This window comes from Dendropsophus ebraccatus, chromosome 1 (assembly GCF_027789765.1).
Source record: "Dendropsophus ebraccatus isolate aDenEbr1 chromosome 1, aDenEbr1.pat, whole genome shotgun sequence".
Classification (NCBI taxonomy): domain Eukaryota; kingdom Metazoa; phylum Chordata; class Amphibia; order Anura; family Hylidae; genus Dendropsophus; species Dendropsophus ebraccatus.
Window position 1 is genome coordinate 175,091,317 of NC_091454.1, and position 20,303 is coordinate 175,111,619.

Below are 20,303 nucleotides of genomic sequence, written 5' to 3' on the forward strand. Positions count from 1 at the left end.
GAGGAAGGATTTAGCCCCCAGGGCTACTACCCCCATGCACCCCACCACCACCCACACTACACCACTGCAGCTGAGACCAGCAGCTGGGGAGCAAGGAGGGTAAATATGAGCTCTTTCATTGTTTTATTTCTAGGGTAGACGATAAGGTCAGTAATCCATTTCCTTGGAAAACCCTTTAAGTAGATCATATAAGCTATGCATCATAATAGTAAGCACCTGCAAAAAAACACTCGCAAGAAATGACTGCAATGAGGTAATGTGCAGGCAATAACAAAAGAGTATTGTGAATTTGATGAGAACTTTATTGCCATTTTTTTTCCATTTAGCATTAGGCAAATCTTTTCTTCTAAGTGATTATATGTCCATTTGTACTTTGCCTGTTACACATTCTATTAAATTCTTTTCTAATGAAATTCAAATTTATACAGAATGTTTCAAGTTTGGAACCATTGAGATAATAATGTGAATGATCTGCTCTTTGTCTAAGAGTACTCTGTTCTGCATTAATAACTACTATACCATTTTTTCATTTAACCCCATTAACCCACTACTTAATGTATACAGTATCTATTGTTTCATTTTTAATCTAAATTGGTAAAGAATTATGTGTTAACATCACACATATAGGAATTAGCTCTCTTTTTTTCTGTTACAGAGCTCTAAATGCCCTGCTTCACTCAGATACAGAGTTGAGAGGTAACATGCTAGATGTTGTTATGCTCCACCCTGTTCTATTTAGCATCAATGTCCTCTTGACTTGTCCATTTGTGTTTTTTTTGTTTTTTTTTGTTTTTTAGCTTTATACCCACCACAATCCTTGTCCTTTTTTAGGGTCATCTTAGTGCACTGGCTCTTACAGATGTAAAGGATCAAATCTTGTCACTGGCGTCCATCTTCCTCCAAAATCATGGTATCATGCCCTATTGAAAGTGGTCACAAAACGGCCACTGTCTGAAATGTTCAACCCGGCCAATACTGCAGTATCACCGGATGAACTTCACTTCAACTTAATTGAAATGCGGGCACATTCGGGTGTGCTCGCACTTCAATTAGCAATAGAGCACAATGTAAAGTACAGCTGGGAGCCGTACACTTTACATTGTGTGCATAGTCTATTTTGTGCTGCCTCTTTGTGTGGCTGCACAAAATAGACATGGCAGTTATGTGCAGCCATAGTGTATACACTACGGCCAGCATTCAATAGGGGTTAATGCGATTAAACAACGGTCTGTAACAACGGCGTTGTTTAATTAAAAAAAAAATACATTGTGTGAACTTGACCTTAGAATGTTCTTTCTATTGTTCACTGGTGGAAACCAAACCTTTATAAGCCCCATATAGAAGGAATGCTATATGGGTATGCACTGTTATATTAAATATCTATAAAAGTTCAGTTCAGTGGAGCCACTAATAACCTAATGACTTGTTAGTTTCTGCAAAATGGTTGTGGTTCATTTCTGCAAAATTTTAAAGGGTCAAATGATCTTAGGTCTGGGCAGGAGTACTTCAGGCTGGGATATAGAGGGATTGGATCTTGGTGAAAGTATTAGTGACAGCTTGCAAGGAACTGAAAAAGTTACTGGGATAGAAGGCTTTTCATGGTTTTTCAACACTATGGGGCAGTTATAATTTGACCTTTATAGAGAAGATGGGAACACTTAAGTCCGTGGAATGTAGGGATTCTGCAATTTGAGGAAGTATGGTGAAGTGTGTCTATAGAAAAAAATATAAAACAGTCAGGTTTGAGTTTAATGTTTCCAGCAAGGCTTGGCTCGAATATGGTATGTTAGGAAAGGCTCTGGGCGCGATTGTGAGATCAAGCAAGGTTTGTAGAATCGGTTCCTCTAACAGAGAAGATCAGAGCCCATGAGGTTAAAAGAAAGGGTTTTTTTGTTCTGTATTCATATCTACTGAGGGAGACTAGCCTAACTTTTACCATTCAAACAAAGAGGCAGGAAGAGCTGGGGGCTAATCCAGGGCAAGAGTGGCCAACAATATATAAAAATATTATAGGAATGTCTGTATCTGGCAATCATAGGATCATACAGTTTAATATCCTGCACCAGTTGTTTTATACACTGTTTTTGCAGGACTAAGAAATGATCACATGGTAAATGTCCTTGATGCAGAGAAAATGCAACCGGATTCATACATAACTTTTGGAGTTGTTGTAAATTGACTGACTTTTGGAAGTTTTATAAAGTGAGCAAAAGGTGAGGGCAGTGTTGCTCAAGGTTCCTCAATTGGCAATACTGGGTGATACCTTTAGTTTAAAGGTTCCTTGAAAAAGTATCTGAAGTATGCTAAATTAGTACTAGTGGATATCAGCTAGGGTACCAAGTACTGTATAGGCAATTGGGAAAGTTGTGTCACAATTTATAAAAATACATTATAATGAAAATAATTTTGTGTATTTTTTTTTTTTTTTTTTTGGGGGGGGGGGGTTGGTTGTGAATTTATGAAATGTCATGATGAATTTGATATATCTAGTTGTTTAGTTTCTTCTTTAGTTTCTTCTATTTGTAACCATTTGATAAGTAAAAAATAAAAAAAAGAAAAAGAAAGGAGAAGAAAGATCTAATGTTCCACACACACAGAATTAGGTTATCTCTCAGAATATTATAGGGTTCATTGTGACAAAAATTGTGTGGCTACTGCCTGTGGGATAGATGGCACACCTCCAATAATGTGTCTGCAGACTGTGGAACAGATTCCGCACGTACAGTAATGTGAATGGAGCCTGTAGAACAGAGCCTTTTTAGGTTACACATGTTTATGTAGACCGGATGAAGAGAAATAGCTGGACTTAAAAACTGCTTATTCTAAGGTGTCTATAAAAGCTGTCCACAAGTGTGGATCCACAATTGCAGACAGTCTACAACCTATATGTGTTACAGGGCCGAGATACGTGTGGTATTTGTGCTGGATCCCCATTCACTTATAAATTGGTCAGTGCATTGCGGACAGCTACTGAGCACATCCGTAGTGATGTCCATAGCTACGGGTCTGCGTCTACAGATAGCCCTACGGATGTGTGAATGTAGCCTGAGGGTGCATTTTTTTCCACTCCTGGTTCATAACATATAGACACCTCAGGACCTCAACTGAGCTCCGCTATTTCAACTACAACTGTCACTATGAAGTGACGCATGTGTTATTGTTAAAACTAGAAAACACAAAAAATGCGACAGCTCACTGCTAATGGCAAGACAAAAACCCAATACGGATATAAAAATCACTAAAAGCAGCCTCTTCTTATTGCTAAAGAAAATCTCTATAAAAACAATGAGACTCTTGGTATACCATTTGCAAATAGTGTGTACTATCCCACCACAATAAGGTGGCCTTATGCCCGGGATGGACCTACACTAAATGGGGGCATTCAGGATCCAACTAACATTGGCAAAAATAACCCCCAGGGTATGATAGGTGGAGTGCACAACTAAGAGGAGGCAGCCACTTTTCCCATCAGGAACACGGACGAAAAAAATCTAATTTAATCAGCGCTCCTATGCAAAAGTTTCTAGGTGCCAAATTTGGTGCAGCTTGGTCCAACCCCTTGGCTATCTATGAATAATGGACAACAGACAGCAAACATTGGGCAACAGTCAATAGACTTTAGATTTTAAGCATAATTAAATTTGACCTGGCTGAAATAAAAAAAAAAAAAAATCTGTATACTCACCCGATACCCTGCCACTGCCATATCAATAGTGTCAGGTCCCCTCTGCTCACCACTGGCTGTGATGGGTCACCATTGTTGTCACTGACTGACTGACTGAACAGGCACTTCCTTGTGTCAAAACAATGACATATGTAACCTCTTCATTGGGGGTTGTAGGTCACAACAAAAATCTCATAAATATCACTGGCTCATCCTCAGATGACTCTATCATGGAGGTTTTATGAGAAAACCCAATTTGCAAATCTTCCAGCACCTATGTTTAAATTACATAAATTAGCAGTTCGAGAAATATGTCTGCAGTTTATTTACACTAATTTAACTTTCCATAATTGTCAAAACATACACTTAATCATTTCACAATGTTTCTATAGCAACTGATTTTTTTTTTTTTTTTTTTTTTTTTTTTTTTAATTTACCAAACTTTGCTGATAACCAGCAATTTAATTTTTAGCTAAATAAAATGCACAACGTCTCTTCAGCGCCTAATGATTCATTGTTCCTCAGAACGGAATCTGGGAGGTAATTTCTAGCATACTAAACTCCAACAAGTACAAATAATGAGATACAATGAATCTTATCATTTATTCGAATAACTCAGTGTAAGTAATAGTTACATGTGTGCTTATTACTGAAGAATGGGACAAATTCACACAATAAAATGACTGCACGTCATTGTTTGAAAATTCACATGGTACACAAAGACTATGAATAGTCAAATTATTGTCCACATACATGAACAGGTCACTAACTTTATCCAGATTTTGCCAACAGAAAGTCTGCTTAGAAATTAGCTAAATAATGAAAGGGTTATTAGGGGGAGGAAAAGCAAACCCCTTCCTTTCTCCTGGTGGCTCCACTTTTGCTTCCTGTCAGCAGTGTCCACATGCGATGACCAGTGACCAGGGGCGTAGCTAGGACTCACAGGGCCCCATAGCAAAAAAAAAATAAAAAAATAAATATATATATACAGTGTATGCTCTGTGATGTGGCCAATAAAAAAAAAAATCTCTTGTGGCCAGATGCAGAATCCTGGCTGCAGCCACAAGAGAGACTGACAGAGAACAGTGCCAATGGCTACTTGCTATGACAGTCCACTGTTTTTACCTATAATGGTCCATTAGGAGCCCTTATGGTTAAATACAGAGGTGCAGGAGGAGACTACCTTCTGCTTAACCCCATATGTACTGCAGTGTGTAAGTGACGTGAAGTTCAGAAGACAATGGGATATCTGCTTTAAGGCACTAAATGATTATTGGCTGATATTAGCCGTTGCGGACGATAATCGTCTTGTGTAATAGAAGATAACGTCTTTTTCAGTACAGAAGAAAACTCTTTAGGTATATAAAACCTATTACAGAGTTTCTTAAAATCAGTTGTACTATAGATATTTATTGTTTTCAGAAAAATTACCCTGAAATGACAGTAACGCTTTAAGGTGCAGCACAGCCCTTTAATAATTACATGTAAAGCAGTGCTAGCAGTGTGCATGTGTGGTGTACATGTGTGAGTCAGGGCGAGCTGCTGCCACTTGGTATAGCAGGAGAAGGCCTTTTCAGCACATGAGCCTGATGAGTAACTGAGAGATGGAGGATGAGAAGTAACAGAGAGCCTGGTAAGCTGCAATAGACCATAGTGGTGACAGAGCACTGTGAGACCTGCAAAGAGGCTGACATTCAGATGGGTGACATGACAGTGACAGGACATCATAAGGCCAGCAGAAAGATTGATGACCTACTGAGAAACTGAGTACGCTGCAGAGGATCGCTGTATGTCACTGCTTTAGGAGGCCTGCAGAGAGACAGACTGAACTGCATAAGCCCTGCAGCTGTGATAGGATATGTAAGGCAGAGAAGCAGCCAGAAAGTGGATGAGCGAGACAGCCTTCTACAACACACATACAATGCTAAGGGTTATTATCACATACAATGCTAAGGGTTATCAGGAGGACTATAAGGAGGAGTGTGTACAGAGCAACATTCAGCATTCCTAGAAAAGCTGATTCTGACACTAATCGGCCCATGTAAAAGTGACAGCAATTAGGTGGTGACTGATCAAAGGCTGATCGGATTTTTTGTGCTTTAACAGCCACATGTGTAAACAGCCGATAACAATAAATGTTAATGGACAGACAAACGATGCAGTAATTGTTTGTCTGGCCCAGCCTAGCGCCTAGCTTTATCCCGCTTTGTAAAGGCACTGCAAAAGGTGCGCCAATCTCACTGATCAGTGCAACTGCAGATGGCCAAGGATTGTGGTATGTAAGAGGTCCCTTACTTGCATGTACAGGGGAGTTTGGGGTCATAACTAGTGGCATACTACAATCCAATATAAATTAGCACATCATTGAAGAGTTACTGGAAAGGAACTGTTTGACAAATCCCTCACTTTCAGCGAATCAGATCCTACATAACTGGTTCCCATGTACATTTTTTGCATAAGGGCTCTTGAATTCTCTCATGGCTTACTGGTAATTACTGTTACAATCTATTGGCTGATCATAGGAAGGTTAGGCAGGGTTCACACTACGTTTTTGCAATGCGTTTTTTTTTTCATCAGTTATTTGCAAAAAACGGATGAAAAACGGATGAAAAAAACGGATGCAACTGTGTGCATCCATTTTGATGCATTTTTTCATTGATTTCCATTATATAAAAAAAAGGATCAAAATAGATGTTTTTTTTTAACAGACACAAAAATTAGGTTGACTATATTTTTGTGAAGGTAGAATAAAAAGGATTCGTTTTGATCAGTTTTTGTTATAATGGAAGTCAATGGAAAAATGGAGCAAAACAGATGCACACAGTTGCAGATCAGTTTTTCATCTGATTTTTTTTTACAAATAAAAAAAACTGATTGCAAAAACGTAGTGTGAACCCAGCCTTATCATAAAGCTAATTTTGTGGATGATCATTAGTAAGTTTAGTGACATGATCAGTAGTGCAAAAATAAGTTTAAGATTGAATGTTTGGCTCAGAAATCTCATTCAAAGAAACAGAGGCCAGCACTACTGATTAGGTACTTGCCGGGTCAGTTTGGACAACGGGGTGCTCACTCCCCTATATAGCAGTCAAAACCGAAAACAAAGAAAATTTTAAGAGTGCACTCACCGTTTATACTTTATTGTGGTATATTCAGATGAACATCAATGCCTTGTAGTTGGCGGAGTTACCAGTGCAAGGTGAATAATGAGTTACAGCCTTGATATTACAGCTGTAACTCATCATTTATCTTGCACTTATGCCTCTGCCAATTACATGGCATTGATGTTCATCTGAATATACTACAATAAAGAACAAATGGTGAGTGCCCTCTTGAATTTTTCTTCGTTTTTGGTTCAGAAGTATCTGCTTGGAGATTAAAGGGATTGTCCATAAAAATGTCATATGGTAATGTGAACAATCCAGCTGCCATTCTGACGCTTCTGGTTCCCCTGATCATTGCTGCTTCCTGGTTATTGCAACACATAGGCCCTGAGACTGAGACAGGACATTGCTGCGGCCAGTGATTGGCTGAATAGGCACCAGGAAGCGGCAGAGCGACGGAGAGCAGCCATGTATTTTCCAAGTAGATTTACATATGGTAGATTTCTTATAGAAATTTATTCAAAATTATTTTGGAATTGGACTTACAGAAATCCATATACTTGCTGTGTAAAAAACCCTGATGCACCACATGCGTGGAACAGGCCTCAGACGCAGACATTTCTACAACAAATCTACCGGGAAAAATATCTAATTGAACATAGCCTGGCTGGATGGTAGTCTATTGATGTACCAGAGATGTCTAGAAGATATCAAAATAATGACTTGCTCTGTACATTATCTTTTATGCAAGGTGAAATAAAAGACAGTAACTATAGCAATGGCTCCTTCAGTCCCTAAGGCCTGTCAAATCTATATATAGTTAGTTGGTGGATAAAGCTCTTGTTTTGTAACTCTTCCTACAATAGCAGCTCAGCCAGATAAAGAAATATTGATTTTTGACACATTGACCCTATTTGTTAGATTAGGAAAGGAGAATCACCTCTAGCCATAGTGTTTTCTGTACGCTTTTACGTACAGGGATGACTGAAGCAGAGAGAAGACTACGACAAACAACTTCACAAAGCTTCCTAGATCTACAGTATGTGGGTATGACAATGGAAGGAGGAGGGGGCCATGGATTTCACAAGGAATGTCAAGCTATATTTACTAAGAATAACTCATTGTATAAATGAGGACATCTAGTACATCCAAGACTAGGCATGGGTATTTCTCAAGTTTATTCCCTCTATACATCTATGTTCCTTCCACATTTCCTCATGTTATGATTCTTATGTAACCAGTGTTTGATGTCATGTCCATTGCTCATTATCTTTTGAAATTGCTAGGAAGAAGTTCAAAGCAAAAAAATAATTTCTCTTCTCTACTGATAATTTTTTAATACCTTGTGATCACTGAGCACGTTTCAAGAAAAAAAAAATGAAGTGAGCTGGAAGATATTATTGAAAGGACGATTCCAATTTTGTGCATGTTTATTTTTAGACTATCTGAAGTCATCCATCTTTATGGCTGAAGGTGCAAAGAACATGAAATCATTATGTTTGAAGGAATTTTCATTGCCATTGTGTTGCACTAATTTCCCGAGCATAGTAGAGTAGTCTTGGGATTCTTCAGCATTTCATTTATGTCTTTTACAACTGCATCTCTACAGAGGAGTTTGTAAAAGATATATCCAGCAATCCGCCATAACATTAAAGGAGAAATACGGCCATGTAAAAAAAATGTAAACGGCAGGGGCAGAGGGGAACATAGCAAACTATCACAACTCACATCTCCCTGTGCCTCCCCAGCTCTTGATTGCCTCTATGGGACTTCAGCCTGGCTCCAGGATCTCCGGCATAGATACTTTTTTCCTGTTAGGTATATATAATAAGTATATTAAGATGAAAGACCCAAGGCCTTTGCCAGACCCTCAACTGCCGTAGAAACCCATTGATATCCCGCAAAAGCATTGGAGGAGTTAAAAGCTGATAGATTTAGTAACATTACTCTTAGACTATGTTCCTGCAATGTTATTTTAGTGTGAAATGACGGCAGTCTATTGATAATGAATTGTGTTAAGCAGACTTGAGGAACTGTTTGGGTTTGGCAAAACGCTTAGCGTTTGACTCCCGGTAGCTAGAGAAGTTGCATGCCCCCCCTAGGAAGTCCTGGAAAACATGGATACACCCTATGGCTGTATCCATGTTTTTCAGGACTCCCTAGGTAGGCATACAACTTTTTCAGCCAGTGGCAATCAAATGCACCTCAAATGAGACCTCTGGGTTCAGACGGACTTGAGCAGGCTCAAGCTGTGCTCATCTCTAATAAACAATATTTTACATCAAGCTAGGTTCAGTTTCTTGAAGAGCAGATGAGAGATCAGCTTGGAAGCTTTGTCATAGCCCCCTTTTTCAGTAACAATGGATTTGTGTGCACACCATGTTACTGAGCTCATCTGCTTTTCTTGAAGAAAAACTTTGGCTCTGCGGCAAGATGCATTATCATCCTGAAAACTGACGTCTTCATCGGTAAATCTATTTTCTATTGATTGAAATGAGAAAAGTGTCCAAAGTTTCTATGTCAATCTGTGCCCTGCTGACATAATGATTGTCATGTGATTGATGGCCTGGTCCTTTATCCTTGTGTGCCAATTCCATTTTATAAATAAATGAGTGGACAATGTGATTATTTTCCTCAGTTGTCATCTTTATATGTTTCATTAGAACATCACCAAACAAAGTCCTAGCATCTCCTTGACCAAAGCAGATTGGTGAATCATCATTGAATATGAGTTCCATCTAATACTCCACACTTCACGATTCTTCTATTAAACCCACCGTAACCTTGTATTTTTAAGTTCAGGTGCTGGTACATATTTTCTGTTTGTCATTTCTATCTGCAAATCCGCTTACATTCAGCCTTTTTGTTACAGTTCCTTCCTAAATTTAAACTTTTATTTACATCCATTTATGTTTAATCTCTTCCCCCAATATGACGTCCAGGGACGTCATGAAAAGCAGTGCCAGACTGCATCATGATATCCCTGGACGTCATGCTTTCCCTTCCTCTCCCCACTGTCCCAAGGTGAGATCTGGCAGCGGGAGGAGGCTGCCGCACACAGCCTCCTCCGCCACCACTGCCCGGAGAGGAGCCCTGCTCCCCCTGGAAGTTAAACCCATAGACGCTGCAGTCGGAACGGCCTATGGGGAGATTCTCTGCCTCTCGATCAAACGGCGGAAGGAGGCTGCGGCACATTGCCTCCTCCTCCTGCCGCCACTGCTGACATGCTCCCCCCTTCTGTCACCATCTGCGGCCCCCTCCCTATGGTCCTCTCCTTCCGTCCTGTCCCTGTGCTCCCGCACCCCCGAGCACCGCGCAACTCTGGAGGGGGGGGGGGGGGAAGAGAGACGGTGCTTCTACTCGGTGCGTCCGGGTTCGGACCTGATCGTTCGAATAAGCAGTCAGTGTGTAACACTCATTCACTATATAATGCATTACAGCACATGTGCTGTAATGCATTATAGATTTCCAGTGGTACCTAGGTTTAAGAGTAACTTGGTTTAAGAGCGTTTTGGTTTAAGAGCTCACAGTTTTTTTTTAATTGTGACTTGGTTTAAGAGCATTGCTTTGGTTTAAGAGCTCCCTGTACTGGGTGGGAGCGTGAGTGAGTGGAGGAGGGGCATGGTCTGCATAGCGGGGTCTACAGCACTGTACTCTGACCCAGGAAGTCTCCCTCACCTTCCAAATCATAGCAGATCCACTTTAGGCTGGGGCTTGCATCAGGGGACAGGACTGTGGAGATAATCTCTTCATAGCTGTAACCCCTCTCTCCCGGACAGAGAGTACAGGGAATAAATATTGAGTTCCATTTCTCAGTTAGCATTTGCTGTGTTACGAGGAAAAAATGGATTAAAATGGAATATCTGCCAAAAAAAAAGAAAATTTTTTATTTCCCCTTCAACTTGATTAAATTTCTATGAAACAACTTTTTACAGTGGAGGGATTCATGGGGGTAACTAACATACAGGCCCCACAAATCCACTTCAGAACTAAACTGGTCCCTAATAAAATCGGAATTTGAAATTTTCCTGAAAATTTGAAAAATCACTGCAAAACTTTGAAGCCCTTCAACATCCTAACAAGTAAAGGGACGTTCACCAAATGACGTCACCATAAAGTAGACATGTTGTAGATGTTGCAGTAATAATTAGTTCATGTGGCATAACTATATTTCTCAGAAAAAAAGAATTTTGAATATAAAGAAATGTAATTTTTTGTAATTTTTGCGCAAATCTTCTGTTTTTTTTTTTATAAAAAACTACTGAGTGTATGAACCAAAGTATATGACTAACATAAAAAGGAATATGTCAGAAAAAAAACAATCTCAGAATTACTGTGATAATTAAAAGCACCGCAGAGTTATCAGAACATAAAGAGAGACAGGTTAAATTTGAAAAATAGGCCCCGAGCATTAAGACATGTTCACATGCTATGGAAAGTTTGCAGATGTGCTGTAATTTGACTTCTCAATCCAAGTTAATTAATCAATCTGTGGTAAATCCTTAGTACATCCAGTACAACTCGGCAGTGGACGAATATACCCTCAATGTTTTTTATTACTGCCATTCCATCATTTAGAAACAATGCATCAAATGTACCAATCGAAAATGTTTCACCTGGTCAAAAAAGGGGGACTGTGCACACAAGTGCTCCAAAATTGGGTTAAAAATTCGGACAAAAATTAAGCAAAGTAATAGTTGGCCGTAAACATTCATTCTTTGGGTGGACGACGGAATCTGCCTGACCATAGAGGGGAGTCTATGGCACAGGCAGAGAGTAAATCGGGAGCTTGGGGGGACGAGCGGTGGAATCCGCCTCGAGTCTTTCACATGTTTTCCTCATTGTGCACATACCCTTAGAGTAGAAAGTCCTATGTGGCAACAGATTTATCAAAAAGCATGTGCCACACTGATATATCTGGTTTACTTGCAGTCTGTCTAGTCTAGGTTTGCTTTGGAGCGCCATGTCAAAATATGCAGATCCCCAGCATTGCATGTAATGGCTGTTTCATTACAGTGCTCCGAAGCTCCAAACACTTTCCCTGCTCCCGGCATAACATTGATACATGATGGCGGGCAGGGAACCCACTACATCACTTACCTGGCCATAAGTTTTGTGTTATATGTTATATACAGTATAAGCACTTAGGGAGACATTTACAAAGCCTGCGTCCTAGGTGTACGCCAAGGAGAATGCACAGATTTACCCCTTCTCCCTGGCATACGCCTACCCATATCCCGCGCTCACCCAATGGGCGGAGGGGAATTGACAAGGCGGGAGGAGGCAGGTGTAGACTTGTTGCACAGAGTCTGGGGCAGGGTGCAGGGCCAGCCAGGTTTACTTAGAGGCGTGTGTCTCTAAGTGCGCCAATTTTTCGGCTGGGAAAACGTGGGTGGAGGTTTATTTATGACCAGCGTACTCATACACCAGTCTTCATAAATGTCCCCCTTAGTGTTCAGTTTCCCTGCAGCACCACCACAGGACAAAAGACGCATTACACAGTGTCTATTCAAATGAATTAGTTGTCTGTGTAAAGCAGGACAAGTCCTCCAGAGCAGGAAATGGTCTTTTTACTGTAGTTGCTCTTCACTCTGGCCAAGCGATAAAGATCCTATACAGGAGTGTAAAATGTACTTAGGCATGCGTCTAAGATTTCTTTCACCTCAGGGACTTCACGTCATATTCAAGTTTTATGAGTATTAACAGACCAAGAGTCTAAATGGATTATTGACCTGATCGGCCCAAGTCCCAACGCTTCAGTAAACCAAATGAATGCTGATTGTTTGTATACCATGTATTTAATATGCATGCCTATAGATTACTGATGCCTGAGATGGATGCAGGTAATTTGTTTTATGTGTTTTCTGTTACTTGAAACTGTAAGAATAAATAATAAAATGAAGAACGGAATTGATTTTTTTTTTTTTTTTTTTTATATATATATATATATATATTACAGACATTAGATTACAACTTTGGAGAAGGTCAGTAACATGGAATACCTACAAATTTTACAAAAAAAATGATCTTTCCAAGGTCCAGTATACGGAATGCCGTGATGGAGGCTTCTCAGCAGTACCAGCTGGCTTCACAGCCTGCTCCAAATGTAATGTGAAGACAAATCAAAAGGATAAAGGAGTGCAAAACAAACAGTATGCAAAGTCTCACATGGAGACCCATACATCCTTAATGTAGCATCCCAATTAAAATTGTATTAGTGTTCACAGATTCATATAAAGAACAAACCTTTGTAAAAACTTACTGAGGTACTATTACTGTCTATGGGCACTGTTATGAGCTATAATGTAGTTTTGTGTATAAGGCATTTAGAGATGCTTTTAGTTTTTATTTAACCCTTTCCCGCACGAGGACGTAACTGTACGTCCTCGTGCGGGTGCGGGCATTCAGAGCGGGGCTGCGCGGCGACCCCGCTCTGAACCGCCGCGATCCAGGGTGCCTCATGTAGCCCGGCATCGTGGCTATTCGCAGGCACGGTCCGATCGCCGTGCCGGCTAATTAGATAATCGGAGGCAGCTGTCAAAGATGACAGCTGCCTCCGATTACCGGATTCAGACGTTCCCTGGTGTCTAGTGGGGGAGATCGCTCCTCCGGGACTTTGTCCCGGAGGAGCGATCTCCGTTACTGAAGCCGGCCGGGGACCGCTCCAAGATGGCACCGTCCCCGGCTCGGCACTTGTTTGTTTTCGGCTGCAGCAGCCGAAAGCAAACGAGTGCCAATCTCATTGATCTTTGCTGTATAAGTATACAGCCAAGATCTCAATGAGAGATCAAAGTGTATATACTAGAAGTCCCCCAGGGGGGCTACTAGTATGTGTGTAAAAAAAATAAATAAAGTGTTGTTATCAATAAAAAGCCCCTTCCCCTTATAAAAGTCTGAATCACCCCCCTTTTCCCAGGTTATAAATAAAAGTAAATAAATAAATAAATAAACATGTTTGCTATCGCCACGTGCGTAATCCCCCAAACTATTAATTAATCACATTCCTGATCTCTCACGGTAAACGGCGCCAGCGCAAAAATATCCCAAAGTGCAAAATTGCGCATTTTTGGTCGCATAAAATCCAGAAAAATTGTAATAAAAAGCGATCAAAAAGTCGCATATGCGCAATCAAGGTACCAATAGAAAGAACACATCATGGCGCAAAAAATGACACCTCACACAGCCCCATAGACCAAAGGATAAAAGCGCTATAAGCCTGGGAATGGAGCGATTTTAAGGAACATATATTTGTTAACAATGGTTTAAATTTTTTACAGGCCATCAGATAAAAGAAAAGTTATACATGTTACATATCGTTTTAATCGTAACAACTTGAGGAACATATGAAACATGTCAGTTTTTCCATAGGACACACGGCTTAAAAACACAATCCCCCCAAAGAAAAAGAATTGTGTTTTTTTTTTAAATTTCACTGCGCATATAATTTTTTTCTGGTTTTGCAGCATAATTTATGCAAAAGTTCAGCCTGTCATTGCAAAGAACAATTAGTGACGCAGAAAATAAGGGCTCAGGTGGGTCTGTAGGTGTAAAAATGCAAGTGCTATGGCCTTTTAAGCACAAGGAGGAAAAAATGAAAACGCAAAAAACAAAAATTAGCCTGGTCCCGAAGGGGTTAAAGGGATATTTCAGAGAATTTATTTTAGAATCAGCTGGTGCCAGAAAATTATTTATTATTATTATTATTTATTTATTTATTTTTAGCTTTTCAGTAGCTATTGTATACCTCCCTTATAGTTCTTTCCTGTCTGAAACAGTGCCCCTTGCTGCCATCTCTGTCTAAACCTCCACAGTAAACCTCTCCTTCTCTAGACAATTCCTCACACAGAGATGGGAACATCATGTCTGACTGAAAAGAAATATACAACTTTTAACCAGGGCATGCAGCAGCTGGAAAGTACTGAAAGGCTTGCATTTTTTTAAATAGTTAATTTACAAATCAGAATAACTTTCTGGCACCAGTAGGTTAGAAAATATTTTTTCCTCTTCAGAATACCCCATTAACCAGCAATAGTAAATTAGTCTACTTATTAGTAAAAATAGGTTTTCTAAATCAAGTTATTTTTTTCAATGGAAGATGAAACGTCAAAGGATTAAATCTTCTGCCATATATACAGGAATATGGTTGTGCAGTTTATGCTTTAGTCCATCAATTTGTAGATGGTGATTCTGGGAAAAGAGTTTAGTTTGATGAGACTGCTATTCGAGATATAACTCTGGAATACAATAATATCAGTGTAAATAATATTTTTTAGCCAGAAATGCATTCCGCCAGACTGAGGGGGAGGAGGTTGGATGAATGAATGAAAAACACATCAAAGGCTTTTTAAGATGAAAGGTTTCCCTTAACCCCTTAATGACAGAGCCTGAAATGGCCTTAATGACAGAGACAAATTTTATGAATATGACCAGTGTCACTTTATTCATTAATAACTTCGGGATGCTTTTACCTATCCGCCTGATTCTGAGATTGTTTTCTCGTGACATATTGTACTTTACATTTCTGGTAAATTGGAGTCGATACTCATAACGAATCTTTATGAAAAAACCCCAAATAATGTGAAAAAATGTGAAAAAATGCATTTTTCCAACTTTGAAACTTTTTTGCGTATACAGAAAGTGGTTATACGACATAAATTATATATTAAATAGCATTATCAACATGTCTACTTTATGTTGGCAGCATTTATTAAACGATCTTTCATTTTTTTTAGACAATAGGAAGCTTAAAACATTAGCAGCAAATTTCCAAATTTTCAGTAAAATTTCAAAATCAGATATTTTTAGGGACCTGTTTAGGTTTAAAGTGTATTTGAGGGGCCTGTATGTTAGAAAGCCCCACAAAGCACCCCATTTCAGAAACTGCACCCCCCACACTCTGCAAAAGCATATCCAGAAAGTGTTTTAACCCTTTAGGGGAGTCACAGAAATAAAAGCTAAGTGTGTAAGAAATTTGAAAATTTTAATTTTCTGTGCAGAGATTTTATTGTAATCCAATATTTTTCATAGTTATAAACCTATTACCAGAGAAATGCACCCCAATAATTATTTCCCCGTTTCTGCAGTTTATAGAAATACCCCATATGTGGCCCTATTGCGCTATTTGACGCAACAACAAGCCTCAGATACAAAGGAGCGCCTAGTGAATTTCAACGCCTCCGTTATATTTGGTTATTTCTGACTGTACCACTTCAGGTTAGCAGAGGCTCTGGGGTGGCAAAACCTAAAAAACACCCCTAAAGGGACACCATTTAGAAAACTACACCCCTCAAGGAATGTAACAAGGGGTGCGGTGAGCATTTGGACCCCACAGGTGCTTCACAGATTTTCCGAACAATATGGCGTAAAAAAAGAAAAAAATATTTTTTACACTAAAACGTTGTTCTAGCCTTCAATTTTTCATTTTCTTAAAGGGATAAGAGGAAAAAAAAGACACAAAATGTGTAGCGCAGTTTCTCCCGAGTACGGAAATACCCCACATGTGGCGATAAAGTGCCAAGCGGGCACAGGATGAGCCTCCAAAGGGAAGGAGCGCCAATTGGCTTTCGGAAGCTGGATTTCACTGGAATGGATTTCAAGGGCCATGTCGCATTTACAGAGCCCTCGTGCTGCCAAGACACTGGAAACCCCCCACAAGTGACCCCATTCTGGAAACTACACCCCTCAAGGAATCTAACAAGGGGCACAGTGAGCATATGGACCCCACTGGTGACGGGCACAAATGTGGAACAATGTGACGTAAAAGTAAAAAATTTCATTTTTTCACTTTCATGGCACAAATGTGCCCGTCATCAAGGGGTCCATATCCTCACTGCACCCCTTGTTAGATTCCTTGAGGGGTGCAGTTTCCAGAATGGGGTCACTTGTGGGGGGTTTCCAGTGTTTTGGCAGCACGAGGGCTCTGTAAATGCGACATGGCGTTCATCATCCATTCTAGCCAAATCCAACCTCCAAAATCCAAATGGCGCTCCTTCCCTTTGGAGGCTTGCCCTGCGCCCACATGGCGCTTTATGTCCACATGTGGGGTATTTACGGACTCGGGGGAAATTGCTCTACACATATTGTGTGTTTTTTTCTCTTTTAACCCCTTGTGAAAATGATAAATTCAAGGCTAAACCAACATTATAGTGTAAAAAATGTAATATTTCATTTTCACGCCACATTGTTCCACATTTGTGCCCGTCACCAGTGGGGTCCATATGCTCACTACACCCCTTGTTACATTCCTTGAGGGGTGTAGTTTCCATAATGGGGTCACTTGTGGGGGGTTTCAACTGTCATGGCAACACAGAGGCCTTTTGAATGCAACATGGCCCCTCGAAATCCATTCCATCCAAATCCAGCCTTCAAAAACAAAATGGTGCTCCTTCCCTTCGGAGGCTTACCCTGCACCCGCATGGCGCTTTATGTCCACAAGTGGGGTATTTCCGTACTCAGGGGAAATTGCTCTACACATTTATTGTTGTTTTTTTTATCTTTTAGCCCCGTGTAAAAATGAAAAAATCATGACAAGATTAATGATTTAGAGTAAAAATTTTACAAAAATTACACTAAATGTTGGTCTAGCCTTGATTTTTTCCATTTCCACAAGGGGTTAAAAAAGAAAATGAACACAAAACGTGTAGGGTAGTTTCCCCTGAGTACGAAAATACCCCATATGTGGGCATAATGTGCCATATGGGCACAGGGCAAGCCACCAAAGAGCGCCATTTAGAGGCTGGAATGGAGGATGGAGGCCATGTCGCAATTACAAAGCTCCTGTTCTGCCAAGACAGTAGAAACCCCCGACAAGTGACCCCATTCTGGAAACTACACCCCATAAGGAATCTAACAAGGGGTGCAGTGAGGATATGGACCCCACTGGTGACAGTCACTTACGTAGAACATGTGCAGAGAAAATAAAAAATACCATTTTTTTCATTTTCACGTCCCAAATGTGGCCGTCACCAGGGGGCCATATCCCCGCTGCCCCCCTTGTTAGATTCCGTATGGGGTGTAGTTTCCAGAATGGGGTCACTTGTGGGGGGGTTTCTACTGCCCTGGCCGCACAGAGGCTTTGTAATTGCATCATAGCATCCTCTAATGGGAATGGCGGCCATACCTACTTAGCTGGGGAAAAGGGACCATTCTAATTTATTTGGGGGTATTAGGCCAATTATTAGTTTATAAGGTTGAAAATGACAGGTGTCCATCAAACTCAATCTGTGTTGATCCAGAGGAAGGCAAAAAACCCTCATAAGGCAGACGACAGTAGCCTCATCACAGGGGAAAAATTCCTTCCCGACTCCATAATGGCGATCAGAATAATCCCCGGATCAACGTGACTCCTGAAATAGGAATAAGGGACAATAATTAGATAATGTAGAACCCCAATGACGTGTGGTGCGCCTTGGAGCGATCCTGCATGCAGAGGCCGGGGTGATCAGGACAGGTGTCACACTGGAAAATGGTGTCCTTCCTGATCCCCCTGTTACGCCACACTCTGCACTTCTTCTGGGGTCTCCTGTTTTCCAGTGTGGGGGACGTCACCTGGAAAATGTTGTCCTGGTGCGATACGGGGTCCTTCATTTCCAGAAGCGCAGGGTCCGCCCCATGGCTGCTAAATATTAGGGCTTTATTACTGCTTCTGATATTTTCGGATCGTGCCGCAAGCTACAGGGCAGCGAGGGACCGGAAGAGGGGGTGCTGGTATAAAAGTTATCCCCATACAGGTGGTGACCTTTATCCAGCAGTGGGAAGATCAGTTCCCGGACGATCTTTCCACTTGTTCCGAGGATGGGGGGGGAGGGAGGGGGCATCTGGGGGCTGCATTCGGGTGTCCCTTCCTACATACACTCTAAGGGTACGTGCACACTGCGGAATCGCGACAGATAACCCTTCGTGCATTCCGCAGTTGGCACCCGCCGGCTGACTGATGCAGGCGCACGTCTCCGTCCGTGTCATAGACTCCATTCTATGCACGGGCGGATTCCGCTCTCCATCCAACGTATTCATTCTTTGGATGGACGACGGAATCCGCCCGTGCATATAATGGAGTCTATGACACGGGTAGAGACATGCGCCCGCATCAGTCCGCCGGCGGGTGCCAGCTGCGGAATGCACAAAGGGTTATCCTTCGCCATTCCGCAGTGTGCATGTACCCTATATCTGTAAGTGTACCCTGAGGTACTCTCACAGAGTTTGTAGAATTTCACGCCATACCGTCATCTCTTATTGGGACGGTACTGGCGGAAAAGACGTGTCTGGGGGGCAGCGTACGCTACGGTATCCCCAGACTTGTCACTGGATGATGATGATGATGATGATGAATGGAGGAAAGAAGGATCACCCCATTCATCCTCACTGGCTGTTTCGGTGTCGGAGGCAATAATAGCGTATCCCTCTGACGCCGAAAACACCCTGGGGGCCATCTTTATATGGGGATTGGTATATGGGGTATGTAGTGGTGTAGTCCCAAACTTTATTCAATGTAGTTTGGTGTAATGTAGTGTTTTTTACGTGTTCTTTTTACAGTAAGTATAAAAAAAAAAACCTACGCCAACAAAGGAGTTGCTGATAAATGCCGCACTTATGTGCGGCACTTATCAGCAGACCGTGGCAGTAGAATATAGAAAAAAAACACTCTACGCCAAAAAGGAGGAGTTGCTGATTAGCAGCGCACTTTTGTGCGATGCTGATCAACACTCAGCGGCGATAGGGTGCGGAAAATAGAAAAAAAAAATTTGGAAAAAAAAAACAACTTTTTCTACATTCTGAACATCCCTGTAGCTGCTGATAAGTGTATTACACATATCAGCCGCTAGAGGGCAGCAGAGCGCCAAATCCGGAAAATGACGAGGCTGGAGCCAAAAATAGCCGAAAGAAGACGACGGGGACCGCCGGAAAGACCCGAAGACCGAACGGAATGACGGAGGACGCCGCGAACCCGGAAGACGCCGATCAGGACCCCGGGACAGGTGAGTAATGTACAAATACCTGCTCTGGACCCCTCCGCTACCTAGCTGAGGGGTCCAGGGCAGGTATTTATTATTTTGTGGGAGTCTGATCGCCGTGCCACCGGCCCGATCGCCGTGAACGGCCGGCTGGCCGTTCACGGCGATCGGGCCGGTGGCACGGTGACCACCATTACTTTTTACAGTAATGGCGGTCGGTGCCGTCCTCGGACAGCACCGACCGCCAGTTTTTTCCGGGTCATCGAGTCACCGATAACCCGGAAAGGTTCCGATCGCCGCTATTGGCTGATCTGAATTGATCAGCCTATAGCGGCGATCGTAAGCACGGGGGGTGTTAACCACCCCTCGTGCTGAGAAGCTATGATGGCCTGCTATGATTTATAGCAGGCCATCTTCCCCGATCGCTGTGTGCGAACACGCAGCGATCGGGGAAACATCGGGCGTAAATTTACGCCCTGATGCGCCAAGTACCAGGGCGCGAGGGCGTAAGTTTACGCCCGATGTCGTTAAGGGGTTAATACATATATCCAAAGCAAGAAGGTTAAAGAAATATTTTGTGATAAT

At 41.5% G+C, this 20,303-nt stretch overlaps 1 protein-coding gene across 4 annotated transcripts in view; it reads right to left on the reverse strand.

Moving 5' to 3' along the window:
- The window catches only part of LOC138780350 (max-binding protein MNT-like), a 138,122-nt gene that overhangs the window by 89,399 nt on the left and 28,420 nt on the right, over positions 1 to 20,303 (reverse strand). Inside the window, exon 5 of one of the 4 annotated variants that reach the window (XR_011361228.1) lies at positions 8,497 to 8,579. The exons of the other annotated variants lie outside the window; for them this stretch is intronic. The gene's annotated coding sequence lies outside the window, so the exon portion shown is untranslated. The remainder of the gene's footprint in view (positions 1 to 8,496; positions 8,580 to 20,303) is intronic. 4 annotated transcript variants of the gene reach the window in all.